Raw genomic sequence first — 16329 nt, 5'->3', positions numbered from 1 at the left:
GAAAATTGGATGAAAGAGGTTCGAATTGAAACAGATATATTTTAAGTACAATTATTCCAAGAAACTTTTCCTAACCAGATCACTTTGGAGACTGAATACCATTTAAAATTACTATATTTCGAATATTGCTTCATATTCAATGCCTTATCAATTTTTTCATAAATTTATAATCCTTAAAATTAATGAAATTGATTAAATGCATATATAGCTCTAGAAGGCTACAGAAACTATATAATGTTCTTCTAAACAATAGTTCCCAAAGAAATGGTTACTCTAAGGTTATTAAAGAAAACTGATTAACGATAATATCGTTTATTCGAAAAAATCCCTAATAATCTTTTATACTTTTAAAACACATTTCCAAAAACCTACGTTCCAAAATAAAAATTCCAGCAAATTCAGGAACCCGAAAACCACCAGTATTTCGTTCGTCCGCGCGTTTCTCTAATCTTGTCCTCCCCGGAACTGCCATTCTCTCCCTCGAAAACCCGACAGACACTCAAAACGACAAATAACAGGACTGCTCAGGGTGCGAGCACGTTCACAGAACGCAAAAAACGCGAACAATATCCCAGTGAGCGGCGTTTCGCAGCACACTCAAGGGATTATCCAACCGACGCCAGTCCCGGGAGCACCGAAACACTCGTCACATTAACAATGAACTTCGTCTCGGGCTCGGTCTGATACGAATCGCGACAAAGGGTGGGTCGGGCCGAGCCACTCGTAACGCGCGCGCGCGCGATTCCAGTCGTAATTAGAAAAACACGGCGCGGTTTTCCGTGGCTCGCCGGGCCCTTTAGCGCCGCTCGAGTATTCTCGAGTCGTCGTCGAAGTTAGCGAGCTAACCGGGACCGGTGGGCGTCGTTCCGACTTAGCTGACGCTTAGCTAACGAGCCGGCCGGCCATTCCCCGTTTTCGATGGAAACCGAATTAGCGAACGGACGACGCCACTTCCGCCTGAGGGACCGAACGTCTTCCGTAACGGAATTTGCGAAACCGCCGCGTGATTTCCACGCGAAATCGTTCCTTGAGGTAGAATTTAATATTGTTCGGTGCCAACGTCGTTCGTGTAGATTGTGACAGACTGAATTCGTTGGTGAATTTGCTTCCGGAACTCTTTTTATGGATGGTTAATCCCTTGGCACAAAGGAAGTTCGACGTTCTCACGAAAGGAAAAAGGTGCTTCAAATATCGATTTCTACGATATATTTAGGAATTATGGAAATTAGTGACGAAGTATGAGGATGTATAAGCTTACTTCTGGTAGTGATGTGTTTAATGGAGCAATTGGGCGCGAGGAATTTTTGTTTAACGCATTTATTTAACGCATTAATGTTGGCAGGAGAATTTGGCACCAAATTTTTAAAACTATATTAAATTATACTAATTTATTATGGTGATATTGCACTGTTGTTAGTATTCGATTATAAAAGCTTTGATACCCAGCCAGGTAAGATGACGACGAAGATGTCAGAGAAGTTTCTTTCTCCGTACCGCCGCATCAATTCGCGAGGAAGGATCTCAGGGATTTGCTTCTCTCTTCCCGGATTTTTATCCGGTCAGATTTTAATCCTTCATGTTCTGAGGATACTTTAAAACTGCGCGCCTGTTAAAACGCTGTTGCTAGTTAAATATTCTTGGGTTTTCGGGAAATTTAATTTGCACTGCCTCGGCGCGAATTAGAGCGCTGGGATTTGCAGAACATATTTATGTATATTATTCAATTTCCGTATGAATGTACAATACTTCCTCGTTCATTCGTTTGTCCGTCGGATTATGCGCACGTTTAATTTGAATGCACTCCGTTGGAAGATACAATTACAAACAGAATTTGTTTATCCAACAAATCCGCGTACAATGAAAACTCTATTAGAAGTTAAACAGAAAGCACATCAATTTCACACATGTCTTCCTACAGACTGAAAATACACAGAGGCTAAGGATCCTGTTTGACGAATGTACTTTTCAACAAACTGACAACTCACGTTTGTAACGCAGCGTTGCTCTAACGCGGGATGTCACAGGATACGTAGTACAACCGTTCGCGCTGTTGACTGTAATCGATTTGTATCATACCTCGCCGAATGCCGTGGATGTAGCGAAACGCGGGACACATTGTAGCAAAAACGATTGATGCCGACAGTAACGAAACCCACGCGGCAGGCTCGACAATAGCCGAACCGATCGAAACTTCGAAAACTTCGGAGTGCATCGCGCCGATCCTAGCAGGAATTATCTTCTCGCCATTGTTGCTTGGTCGCGGCGAACGGCGGAGAGCTAAAATCATTTTATGGGTACGCAGAGATCAACGAAATTCGTACAAATCGACGGAAAACACGATTGTCCGCCGAAAAGGAGAGTGAGGGGCAGGCGTGATTGACAAACACGCTTGTCCGTGGTCGCTGGAAATTAACGTGGCTCTCGTGCCCGCTGGAAAATTGTTTCGTTCGGGCGCCACGAGTTCTGTAACTGAATTCATGCAATCGTAAAGTTGTCCGACCCGGTCTCGTGCCCGGAAGTTCCCACCCGGAAACATCATTAAGGACAATGTGTCGCCTTTCCGGTGAGATTCGGTCGGAATATTTGTCGCCCGTGTAATTATTACCGTGGGATCCAGCGAGAAAAACCGTGCTCTGACATTGACGGAGCTGTTCTATCGATTTGTCCTTTGCTGCGGACTCTTCCCATAGGGTTTGAATTCTCTTCATCCCACTAACTACTGAACTACGATATTTACTCTTAGAAAGATTGTACTCTGGAAAGTTCCTGACCTGGATGGTCGTGATAATTTATTTATGAATTATTAGTTTATAATTATTGTGAATATCTGGAAGTTCACTCATTTGTGTTGATGCGACTATCATAGAAGATTAAGGATAGAATTTTTATTCGAACGTTGTCATTATACTACCAAATCTCTATTAAGATTTATCCTTTAACGAATTAAACTATAGAAACCGAATTGGAAAAGAATTTATCTACGAATGGCGAACTCGATTTCTATGGAATTCCAAAGAAGTTAAATCTCTTCAATCTTCACAAAATACTTCACCGCACTGCGCGTATTACGAAATCTCCAGTCCAGTCATCACTTATACCATCAAAAATCTTCCAACTCCAGGTTCCTCATAATCAAAGGAATTGCTGAAAACGTTTTCGTCCGCTGCATTAAAAAACACAGATCTACGGAGTCCAGTGTATAGCGCGCAGCGAAGAGAACGAAAAAACGCTAATCCGCGGCGAAGGCTCCATTAAAAAGCAGTCAGAGCCAACGAGGGAACGAAGTAAGCTTAATTCGCGCCGGGAACTTCCGGTTACACTCAAAACTCGCGAACGTTCGCTCGTTCCCGGTTTTTAATCGCGCAAGAACCAACGGCGGAGATTAATAAACACGATTGGCGAACTGGTACATGCGTTTCCGAATAAATTTGCATGGCGGACACGGCGTCGGGCACGTTCGCCGGTAATGACCGTTTAAAACTCGCCGCGCTGCCCGCGATAAAGTGTCTTCCTCGAGTTTGTCTTCGGTGTTTGAACGACAGCGGGGTATCAGCTTCCAGCTGCGCCGGCACACCACCTGTTAAGTGTTGTCGAGCGAAATGTAAACGAGAACGGCGCATGTACACATGTACTTACACGGGCGCGTACACCCGCGCGCCGGCCTGGCTTTGACTCAAAGGCGCCGTCGTCCGTCCGCGTTTTTATTCCGTCTTACGGAAACTCCATTCCCCCGACCTGCCTGTTTCGGAATCACCGTTCCGCGACGATATTCGACCACTTTTCCGCCGCGGCGGAGGATCCTTTGAGAACACCGGAGCCCTTCGGCCAATTGTCGATGCGACAGGTGTAACCTTGATGGCAGTCGAGATATTCGATTTCACAGCTCAGTTTCGGAGAAGTTTTTGCGCTTCGCCGCAATTTGAAATATTGCGAGGGCCGTTGTCTTTATAGCGTGTTTAAATAGCTTCGGAAAGTATGAGGTCGTAGTGGGAATATTTAACTTTGTACTTGGAAATGAGAGAAGTTTTCTATTTTTTTTGGGGTAGTTCCCTCGGTGTACGGTAATTTCAAATATTGCGAGGGTTGTAATGTCTTTGTGGTTACAGTGATTTTAGGAAGTGTCTATGGATTAGCAGTGAAGGTATTTAACTTTGTAGCAGGGAACGAGAGAAGTTTCCTCTGTTTGCGGTAATTTGAAATATTACGAGCGTTGTAGTATCTTTGTAGTCAGTGTTAGAAGTTTTAGGAAGTATGGGGTAGTAGTGAGAATATTTAACTTTGTACTGAAATATGAGGGAAGTTTCCTCTTCCCGTGATAATTTGAAGTATGGTGAGTGCCGCAGCGTTTTGGTACTCGGTGTTAGTAGATTTTGGAAGTAGGAGACACGAAATATGTCACAATCGATAAACACAGTGGCAAGATGGTAGCAAGAAAGAATCAATAGAAATCAGTTTTCAATGGTTCCATTTTCACTTACTACTCCTCTAATTCCCAAAAATCCACGAAGTCCCCAATAACCAATACCCAATCGCTGAAATAATCAAACAACCGTCATTCGTGATACCATAATCCCCATCAAAAAGCGAATCACTCGCAAAACCCTTTCATTCCTCTTTGCCCGTTCGCAGTCCCATCAATATTTAATTCCTGCTCGAACCGGACTGACCATTTCCGCTCGAAAGAAAGGGAACAAAGGGAAGCCAGAGACACTTATTAATTCACGATGGGGAAAAAAGGTGAGCACGCAGGGCGGGACCAAAGAAACGGAATGCGGAATGCGCGCCAGCGTAAAGCATACAAAATGCGAAATCGATCAGTCGTCCAGGAGGCTAGTCTGAAGCTGTTCCTAGCGAAATTCTAATCAATATGTCGTAGGGGAACAGCTTTGGAGGCTCCAACCCGTCGTAAAGCCTCGTGTACCCTTTCGCTCAATAACGGCCGCCCTCTTCCGCCCCCCCGAAATTCTGTCCGCCTCCGATACGCGAAATTATATTCCACGAACGGGCACGATTGGCCCGGGTACGACCGTAAAGCTCGAATTTACAGCGTCGTATTTCGTTCAGCACGTTGCTACAAAGAGGCGGCGGCCAGGGTTAAAGGCCAGACGCGCGATCGTAATTCCCAAGATCCCCCCCCCACTGACCGGCCGTGCTGCCAAGTGGATCGGGTGGGGTGGCAGACGCTTAACGGCGTAACGACATCACCTTTAACCTGTAAACGCTTCGGGTAAGTGGTGAACCGAGTGCAATGTAAACGGCCAGGACAACCGGCTCTCTGCCGGTTGCCTCCACGTTTCCGACTGCGAAACTGCGCCCCGGTCGCGGCAGACTTTCCAGTCGGCCTCGAGAACCACTTTTCGGGGTACAGGCCACGAAAGACCGTAATTGCCGGCGCAACCTCTTACGGCAGACGCGAAAATTCGCGCAGCTCGTGCTGCTAGTCCCACCAGGGTGCACCCGAGTTCAAGGGAAGTGGGGGAAGTGACGCTAGGAGCGGGCTGCTCGTTCGACGGAGTATAGTTGGTTCAAGATGGTGAGCAGATTGCGGATCTGTATGCGAATTTACTCTTTTCGAGAGTGTGTAGGGAGTAATAGAATTATATCAAACAATAGTATCTTATAGCATACTATGAACGACACTGTACTTTGGACAATTTATATATGATCGTTGCAAATTTTTATGTACCGTGAAAATTAACTTATTTCATTTTATTTGTAAATAGAGATTTCTAATTATTCTAAGTACACATTTATTTCGAACATAAAAGCATTGAGAGTAGCTAAACAACTGTTCGTGTCCTTCTATGTGTAACACACTAGGTCCCCCTATAAAACGATTAAAAAATGATTGAAAAATAAGGATAAAAGTGAGACTTTTTCTTCGTAAGAAAAGAATAAAGTAGACGAAGAAGTTGGACCCGCGAAAGTTGACTTTCAATCGAAATTCTAATCGCGTTACACAGGTTTCTGCTTCAAATAACATTGACTTTTATTAAATTCTTCTAAACATCTGATGGTTTAAATTTCTTGTTAGCAACCGTAAGTACTGTGTTCATTAACGGTTCTTGAAACATTGCTGATGTAGGTAGTGCGACAGTTCGCGGTGTCGACCGTCATAAACCTGACCACGGTGAAGCCCCGACCGAGGCTGATTGCGACTGCTTTCGACGTCGACCTTAGCTCCTGGCCACGAGCCACCCGTATGCAAATTACCAGCTACACTTACCAATAAAACTGTCCGGCTTGCTCGAACTTAATTATCGCCGGAAGTTATGTAACGGATTGCGCCGTGGCCGGCCAGGTCGGAGACAAACGGCCGCGCGCGTGGACCGGGAATTAGCAAGGGTAAATAACGATACCGGCGAAAGGGAAGGACTGGGAATTAGGTGAAACCCGGTACTCGCGATCTGTAAGGTTTAATTGATCCGGGTGCCTTCGAATTAACTATGCTCGCTTATTGATTCGTTCGCAATGCACCGCGGTCAGAATAAGAAAATTAAATCTCGACACTGTTCGTTCGTTTACTCGTTCCGGGAAAAATGAACTTCTTTTGCAGTTGTTAATTTTTCGGCGGAATTGTTTGCAAGAGAGAGAATATGAAAAATATTGATTTTACTGTATTTCTTTTATGTTTTATGCGAGGTCGTTAGCGAGACAAAAATATTTTTTTACATTTGTTAATTCTTCGGGTGCAGTAGTTTGCAAGAGAAAATCTAGAAATATTTTGTTACGTTTGTTAGTTCCTCGTGGAATAATTTGCAAGAGAAAATCTAGAAATATTATGTTACATTTGTTAATTTTTCGTGAAGTAGTTTGCAAGAGAAAATCTAGAAATATTATGTTACATTTATTAATTATTTCGGTAGCACTTTGCGAGGCAGAAAATTGTCGTTTTTGCATTTCGTAACTTTTAGGTATGATTGTTTGCGAGAAAATTCTTTCTAATAGGAGAAAAATATCTACTAAATAATAAAATTGGTTTTGCGAGGAAGAAATATACAGTGACTGTTAATTATAAGTAATTCGATATATTAAATTCTGTCGCGTCATTTTTGGATAAGAATGGTTGACAGAATAAATGAATAGATATGTCGGAGCCGTAATTTCCGTGCCACACCTCAGCGTTCGAATTCTCGGAAGAGAAATGCTCGACACTCGGTAAATGATTATATTGCGGCACCATTTCTAAATTCTCCATTGAGCAAGCAACATGGACGACAGCGAACAAATGGTACATTTGAATGGAAAGTGCTGGTACTTATTTATTCAAGCCCGCGTGAAGAGCGGCAGCTGAGCTGCGCGTGTAGGGCTTAAGGCGGCGCATTGAGGCAGTGAAAATTAACATTTTAAATGTTTCATTAGCGGGATATCAAGCTTAACTTCCTAATTCACCGTGAAATCATTTAAGCGTGAATTCGCCCAGTCTCTAGTGTGTTCGTAAAACCACGTCGCTTCTGCAATTTGCACGACGATGTTCATGAAATTGTCCCGTAAGCGCTTATTACACAAAGGGTGTCCAGAAAATGTCCCTGCTTCTTGAATATTCGAGCGTACTGTTACAGCGCTTGCTAACCTGCAAACACTTAGAAGTTAAGACTTAAAGCCCAAACATTTTTAACACGGCGTATTACACGAATATTCAAAGTTTAGGTATCTTATTACTGGTTGCTACAATAATAACATTTCTCCATGATCCAATAATACAATTTCTATTTTACACCATCATCGTTTCACTCGCATCATATCTCCCCGTCTTTCATCAGCCATCCCGAAGTACACCAAACAAGCAAATAAAACCTTCACAAAATATTCCACTCAACATCCACCAAACACCAAAGCAACACGACAGATTACCAGAAACATCATCAAAAACCCCCTGTTGTGCATAAAGATCGATCAACCGAAGAAAAAAACACTGCGATTTTGCATAGAAGTCGTTCCGCGGAGAAGAAAGGCAAAAAAAATACCGTCAATTTGCATAAATATCGCGAGTCCACTTACGAAGCGGGAGAGCGTGCACGATGAGCTCTCGAAAGAATGCCTCTCGGAGCTAGCGAAGTGCCGACAATATGGCGGCGGGAACGAGCAAACGAGTGGATAAGACTCTCTTCGCGCGCGGATAATAAAGAGACCCGTTGATTCCGTTGCGCGCAATTTCGTTCGGCCGGCTAATAAGTCGAAAGTAATGCGGCTAGCAGCTGGAAAAACCGGGAAAACGGGACGGTGGGGGGTCGCGCGGCTTGTTGATCACATCTTAATATCCCGGCCGCCTCGGTCCAGATCTCGCAGTCACGTTCGCGGCCCGTTCCGCGCTAAAACTTCGACTTTACTGTCGGTCCCCGTTTCCGGCGTTAATCTTCCATTTAACGTGGCTCGAAACCGCGCCGCAGCACCTGCTGCCGGCCACTGCGGAAAGATTATTTTCCGCGGCGGGGAACGCGACTGCGGGGAATTCGTACCGCGGCGATAACGCGCGGCGTCGCGCCGATATCTGGTCTGTTAGCACGTCGTTACCGCTTTATTTGATTAGCCCCGGATATACGGGTTCCTGCTCATTTCGGACACGTTTATCTTCGACGTCGCGATCGATCGTCAGACGGTTTTGTACATTCGACCGCTGGCACAATTTTGCCCCGGGAGGATTACCGACGATAAAAGAGCTACTTATAACAAGACTGCGGATCCCGATGCGGAGTTCTATGAATGAGTTCGCGGAGATTGGTGGGAATTTTTTAGCACCTCGGCACGTTGTTTTTATGACTCTAGGTGGAGGGCAATCTCGTTTAGATTGGGTCGTTCTTTTGAGGTACTTATTTACAGTTTTAGCTGAGAGTGTTGAAATTAAGTCTTTCTGGCACGATTTGTTTGATGATGCTGCGTCGTTGGGCGGTTTCATTTTTTTTTTCATTGAGCTGATAATTTAGATATACTTTTGTTGCTCTAACAATTGGTATATAATATCTGTTTCATGATTAATGTATTAGTGTTATTGTCAACGCACGATCGCTAGGAAAATAGTCCCATATTCTTAGGTGCGGCTTATTATTGTCCCTTATAACGTGGGACGCTTACAACGAGGTCGGCAACAGATGATAACTGTTGATTGGATATAATCGATTGTAGTTTCCAAATAAGTAGTAGTACACCTCAGGTGGCGGCTCGGCCAGTAACAAAGACGTGCTGAAACTAATTCCGCCATTACTATCGGTCCAAGCGTCGCGATTTTGCACATCCCCCCTTACCCCTCTTCACTTTTAAGCCACAAACCGGCTTGGCTCACTTGAGTAACGTACTGTAACTGCAACAGTGGTATAAATCTACACATTGTGTCTTCGATCAGAAGCATCAATGATTCACGATCATGGTTGAAAATAAGTCTTCCAGTCATCCGGAATCAATTAGCATCGATCACGAATTCCACGACGGACATGGGTACCAGGAATGTAAAGCCTGCGGCAGCAGACTGTGTCAAGATATAACGAGCCACCCACCGACACACGGATACCTATTGTAAACTGTGTTATAAACCGCAGATCCCATGAGCTTCTGATAGTTAGTTAGTAACCGGCGGGGACAGATCGTCGCCGACAGGATCCTCTTCGGGCATTGTAGACGCGAGACACCGCAACGCAGTCGCGCGTTCTAACCGCCGAATTCGTCTTTGAACACGTGCCACCGTAACGCCTACTGGCGTAGAGTAGACGTGCAACCATTATGCAACAGAACATCACCGAAATATCGGCCAGAACCTGTACCTTGAAAATACCTAGCGACGTTATGAAGCAAAGTCGACGGGGCATACCTTGAATTGTACAGATGCAACACAGAGAAACAGTGATTCATCAGTTTTTAAAATCTGAATTTTTAAATAAAAAATTTCAAATTTAACCCTTTGCACTCGGAACTACGTCAAGAAAGAAAGTTATTTTATATGAATATTTCACATATTGGTGCGTTATACAAAACTTAATATTATATATAACACTTCGCAATTTTGTTGTATCAAATCAAATGGTGAGTGAGAGTTACCTCTCGAGTGCAAGGGTGAAATGTTCAAATTCTATAGTTAAATTTAAATTTTCAAACTTTATTTTCAATGTTAAGTTTTCGATCTCTTTCCAAACGTCAAATTACCGGGTAAACAAAAGACGTCCGGGTAAAACAAATATCGTTCCTTCTATTGTGAAATTTTCGCTTTCAATTTATTCTATAATTATCGTTTGTAGTAGAATCACTTTCTCAGTGACTTCTCAGCCGACTGATTTAATTTGATCTCTCTTTAATACGTCGGCACGGTATTGCATCAGGGGCGACTCAAGGGCTTTCAAGAAAACTATTGTTGTCACAGCGGAGGTGACTACAGAATGTAAAGTAGCCTTCGAACGGTTCGCAACGCTCGCTCGTCATCGTGTATAGAGGTCGTGTTTCCATTAAAATCTGCAGTGAAAAAAAGGAACGCGCAAGAAAGCGGTATACATCGTTCATCAAACAAGGGAGTCAAACATTCGCCGAAGGCAATGAAAGTTTTTGAAAATCAATCGAGAACGTGCGCAGTTCACGCGAATAACCTCGCCGATCGCGTAAAAACATCGGTGAGCGTGTAACGACGCTCAAGAATGTTCGACACGGTTGTCGAAGATTCATGTTTAAAGAGCCGTAAACATTTCTGGGTCAGTCGAGCGAAATACACGCCTGGAAGAAGGTCCTTTAACGCGTCCCGATGCGTTCGTTAATGGCGGCGCCGCGGCAGTCGCGTATCGATTCTGGCTCCCGTAAAACGCAAATTGAAAGGCACGAACATGTTGAAGTAAAGTCAAACATAACGTCCGGTCGCTGCGTTTTAATTTATCGGAGGACGAACACTGGCACTTCATACCAGCCCGATCGAATCCTGCGTTCCCGATGTTTTCCAGCGGTCAGCCCGTTGTTTCCAGTCCTCTATTCCCGGCGAAACGTTTATTTCGTTTTAAATCCGCGGCAATTTTATTTTAAGCTCATTGGATATTTGTTTAATTGTCGGATTGCAACTCGTTCAATCACCCTTGGAATTACTTCTTGTTTTTCTTTATTTGATTTCTTGGTTTACTGTCATTGAAAAGCTACAAATATTTCTTCCCCGGGAATTATTAAATAAATTAATTTAGTAACATATAAATTACGACATAAATTGATCGAAATCTTAATAAATGCACCTATATAATTTGTATAACGAAATTACAAATTCTTACTGAGTTTAAGTGTACCCTAAATCTAGCTTCAAGAAATTTCCGTAGACTTCATTTAACCCCTTCCCGTGCCATTTAGCTCGACGAAACTGGGACCCAAACGGTAAGCATCAAAGCGTGGTAAACAAACCAGACTGATGCTCGAGAATAGTTACAATGCGAGCCTGGCTCGTGATGTTTATGTTTGGCCCGACTATCTGTTCACGAGCCTGGCTCGTGATATTCGTGTTTGGGCCAAAATCTTCATCACGAGTCAGACTCGTTAAAGCACGGGAAGGAGTTAACTTTCTACTTTCTTATAGTTAACTTTAGTTATTAACTATTTATATAATATTTAGTGAGAGGATCGGAGCATGTTGTAGATGCGCGTTAAAAGAAATATCTAATGGCTCAATGTAATGGCTCTAAACACCACCGCTTATAGGATCTTCAGGAATGTCCCATCTCCAGGGGTTAATTCGAAGCTAACGCTTATATCATTTCATTCCGATTTACAGTGACGACCTGGTCGTATTCTGTGTTAGGAAAGCTGTATTGGAAAGCAGCGATAGACAACGGCGGCTTATGTCGACGCTGAATTATTAATCGAATATCGAAGCGGCATGGGGAGTTGAAGCTAGACCTAGGTCTTTGGACGTCGCGGGACAATCGTCATTTAATGCCGAGCGGGGCCTAGTATTTATGCAGAAAGAGAATACAATATTAAAGCTTAGGGATTCGCTTTGTCGCAGGACGACGTGCGTTAGTCATGACATAGATCGAGAATCTTAAGCTGTGTTCACAGTGGCTTACCTCATATTGGCTGACGGTTAATTAGAAGGGACACTGAAACGTGATAAAGACAAAGAGATAGGTTGATGAAGGTTAGGGTTGCATTATGGTAGTTCCATATAGATATTGTCATATTCAAAGCATCTTGAATTACTTTTGATACCAGTATAGACAGGTTTTGCTGAAGAATTCCTTAAAAGATTGAAAATCTATAATGTCTGTACGTGAAGAATGCATCGGTGGAAACATGGCTTAATGCCAGTGTAATTCCTCGTAATATAGGGGTAAAGACTTCTTTCGAACTGTTATTCGCGAAATTAATAAGTTGCAATTCTGCCATTCAGTTTTCTTTTTTACGAAGAGAAATCAATATTCTTTTATTTATTAAAATTAATTTAAGATTTCTAAATTGACATTATTAATACTAGAACTACTGGACGGGTCAAAATGACCTATTCCTAATTTCTTTATTTCCAGTTATTGAATAAATAATACATACTCCTCTGAGAAATTACGAATGAAATTGATTTATCAATACACAAACTGAATTGCAAATCAATTGAAGTCTGAATAGTTGCACTATTGTAGTTTCTACAGAAAAATTTCGAGAAGGCAATTTCACTGCTCGGTAGTTCTAATGTTAACGCGCTTCAGTAAATGAGGTTATGTTCACCATCGCAAGACTGCTTAACGAATATCCCTTGATTACCATTTCTTGATTTTCGTATATTCAAGATAAGCACCTTACTTACGCAATTCCCACTAAGAAGTAGAACTTCCTTTACAAAATTATCGCCAGTCAGACGTAAACAACTTCTACCGCGCAGAGTTTTTACGGAACAGAAACAACAATTTTCAAGCAGCTCTTAATTATTAAAAAACGTCTACACCTACCGTTAAACGGAACATCATTAATTATTCATCGCATTCTCTCCACCCGAAACTTGTCTGCACCAATTACCAACCATTCCACTTTACAAGTTCCCGGCTCCTCGACGTAAATTAAAAACACTCTTCATCAATCTCACCGCCCGCCAACAACGCGATCCCAATCATAGAATCGAAACGTTCCATCGACTAGCGTACACTTCTAACCAATCAGGACGGTTTATCATTATTCGATCCGCGCCGTGGCAGCCGCTCGAAACCCATTAAATTTGTTCTTTGAATCCACTGCAGAAAGATGGCGTGCGCGAGTGCTAACTAGAAGCGTCCGCAGATGAGCAGTTCTAAACTCGGCATTGTACACTTGACTGGTAACAAAGCGGACTCGAACAAGTGGCTCCGCGATTGTTTGGAACAATATATTTGCGAAAGTTCCCGGGATTATCGTGGATCCAGGAGCCAGGAGGTCCCGGCCGAACAAAGAGAGAACGCCTCGGATAGCTTTTCCTCCCGAAGCTTTTCGGTCTTCCCGTCGAAAGGTCGAACTTCTCCGCTTTGATCCAGTTATTTCAGCCGAGTGAGTATGCCCCGTGGGTCGGGGTTTGGGACGGCGCGGATCGAACAGGGACGGGAACGAGGAGAAAGGGAGCGATCGCAAAATTCTCACTTTCGGCCCGCCATTACCCGGGGCTTCTTTGTGTCCGCCGCGTCGCGTCGTATTGGTTCGAGACGCCCCACCAAGGCGTTTCCGAATGTCCTAACGCGGTTAGTCTACTCGTGCCGACCGATTAACCCTGTCGCGGCTGGAATTTCTTTCAAGCGAGTTTCCCCGAGTTCACGGACTCCGGTAACCCTGCCGGAAACCACCTCAGGGAGATTTCAAAGATTGTTTTAACGCGACGGGCAAATTTACTCAGCGAAAGTTTCCGGCTCTGGCAAGGAAATTTGGGGGGGGGGGGTGGATTAAAAATTCACTGTTCGTCGCTGCTCCCGGATCCCCGGAACTCGTTCACCGGAAGTTTCGCTGCGAGCCGTTGAAAGGTTGTAATCGTTGTTCCGGGGTAACGGTAGCTACACGCGCGAAATTTAATTCTGAGACACGCGAGCGAGAGAGATGGCTACTTTCGTGGAAATTCTCATGAAAGTTCTCGGATCCTGTTGCGGCTCTTTCATGTTTGTTTTTTGATTATGTTGATGATAATATTTTACTTACAGGTGGATCATCTTTTTTTACGTCTCTTACGGTTAGAGAGAAAAATTATTGAAAATATATGAAAGTATGTGTTTAGGTTCTTTGTTGGATTCTTTGTACAATGTTAACACGTTAAACGCCACGGAAATTTTTAGCGTTTTACATAATACTAATTCTTTTAAATAGCAAAATAAATAGGATGTATTAATAATTATTTATTATTATTATTATTATTAATATAACAATAAATAATACATATTATAAATATTTTCTAGCAATTGAAAAGTGTTAGTCATCGGTGACATATATAGCATTTAACGTGTTAAGGGAGATAGATAATAGTAGAGATACAGATAGGTCTAATAGGAGTATAATATTATAACGACACTGTAGAAGGTTTTTATTTGTTAACTTTTTTAATTATGTAAAGTTTCCATAACTTCGACTTACACGGAAAAGTATAACGCGAAACGGACATTTCGTCATAATGAACAAGTTATACGTTTAAATTGTGCATATCATTCGATACATCTATTGAAATCAGATTATACAAGGTTATCAAATTCGCGTCGTCCCGCTTTAACGTGTTCATAATCGATATCATGCATATCGAAATATTATAGTGCCATGTACTCTCAAACCACGAGCTGATTGCAAATCAACGATTGAAGTTCAGAAATTTGTTCTCGTGTACGAAAATCAAGGTTCGTATTCAAATTCAATGCCAAATACAAAAGCAGTATTATCTCAACCACGATGAAAATTAATTTTTCTGTTATGTTTATAAACCTAAAAGAAAAACTCTGGATTCGCAAGTTCCGAGAGGAACAATACATTTCATAAAACATGGAATTACAGCACCGGAGTAATTATGTTTTACAACTATCTCCATAACATTCCATTAGAGTTTATAAACACCAGACACATTAGTATCTGGAAAAGCTTTTACACTAAGGTAATAAAGTACTTGACCTGGAGTCCATGTATTTACAAAAACGGGTCAGAATTTTTCATCCTGGGACTCATATAACATTAAACAAATAAAACTGGAACAATTCCGAATGAAAACGAAAACTGTTGTAGTATCTAGTAAAATACTGTACCCTGGTTAACCTTCACCGAAAACAAATACTAATGTAAACAAATACTAATACTTAAAATAAGAATCTATTCCGAGATCTTCCGGTAATATGAATAATCCACAATCATCGAAATTCCTGCGTTTTACTCGTCTCAATGAAATATCTCGAAACAGATTTCTAAGGCACATTTTAAGTACCTCACGCTTCCATTTTTCCATGGCCCATGCGTTGCGTTTAATTGCCGAATCGCTCTCATTGTCTGCCCGATAAACCAGAAGCAGCGTTATCCGGGCAAAATCAGCAGCAGCAATGCCGCTTCGTTATCCAAATACATAGAGCTGGATGGCCGTCAATTTAACGAAACGCGGGGAGCAACGACGGGCTGGTGCCGGCTGAGTACAGGCATCGTAGACACGCGAGGTAACCGGAAGATAATTAGGCGCGTGCATTAAACGACCATCCATCGCGCGGTCTCGAGGAAGTGGCCCATGAAACCCGTTGCCCCGGCCCTTCCGCGCATGTTATGACGAGACAGGCATAGGGAGAGGGAGGCGGAGGCAGCCGAGTGGTTCCTGCAAAACTCGTTCGCATGAGGGAGGTTCGAGGGAGGCGATGGTTGGCGTGACGAGGACCCATGAGGAATTTAAACCGGTTCGCCGACTTCGCGCCAACGCTGTTGCCCATATAATTAATTTTTCATCCCCTTTCGGAATGCCGTTCTCGCGTGCCCGCTTCCGTTGTCTGCAACCCATCCACCCCCGCGAAATAATTGCTCACATGGACGTGCTTCCGTGCAGCCGACACCAGCGTGTCGGGCACGGCGATTAATTCTTTGATTGTCTGGTTAATTTTAACGCTTGTGTGGGAACACGGTGGCCATCCTCAACGGATCGTGAGATTCGCTGGCCCCGCTAGGATTAAGCTTTCGTGGATTTTGCAAATTTCTAGGGAGTTGCTCTTTTTTATGGACAGTTGCAATTCAGGAAGAAATGAGAATTGGAGAAGAGGAGGAAAAGAAGGAAATTGTATATTGATTTTATATTTCAGACTTAAAATTTTAAATTATCAAATTTTGAAATTGTGAATCTCAAATTCTTTTAACTCGACAAAGTGGTTTTGTTAGTCTTAATACACACTTCTGAAATACTTTCGTACCTCTCATTCCGTCACTTAA

The 16329-nt window shown here is 42.9% G+C and overlaps 1 protein-coding gene and 1 long non-coding RNA gene across 6 annotated transcripts in view; one reads left to right on the top strand and one right to left on the bottom strand.

Annotated features, from left to right (window-relative positions):
* Positions 1-13096, bottom strand: part of LOC143174833 (uncharacterized) — a 206977-nt gene extending 193881 nt beyond the window's left edge. For both annotated transcript variants that reach the window (XR_012999240.1, XR_012999241.1), the window contains exon 1: positions 12891-13096. This is a non-coding gene — a long non-coding RNA (uncharacterized LOC143174833). The remainder of the gene's footprint in view (positions 1-12890) is intronic.
* The window catches only part of LOC116426693 (neural cell adhesion molecule 2), a 387282-nt gene that overhangs the window by 42196 nt on the left and 328757 nt on the right, over positions 1-16329 (top strand). The gene's annotated exons all lie outside the window — the stretch shown is intronic.

This window comes from Nomia melanderi, chromosome 8 (genome assembly GCF_051020985.1).
Source record: "Nomia melanderi isolate GNS246 chromosome 8, iyNomMela1, whole genome shotgun sequence".
Lineage (NCBI taxonomy): Eukaryota > Metazoa > Arthropoda > Insecta > Hymenoptera > Halictidae > Nomia > Nomia melanderi.
This window is presented reverse-complemented; position numbering and strand designations above follow the sequence as displayed.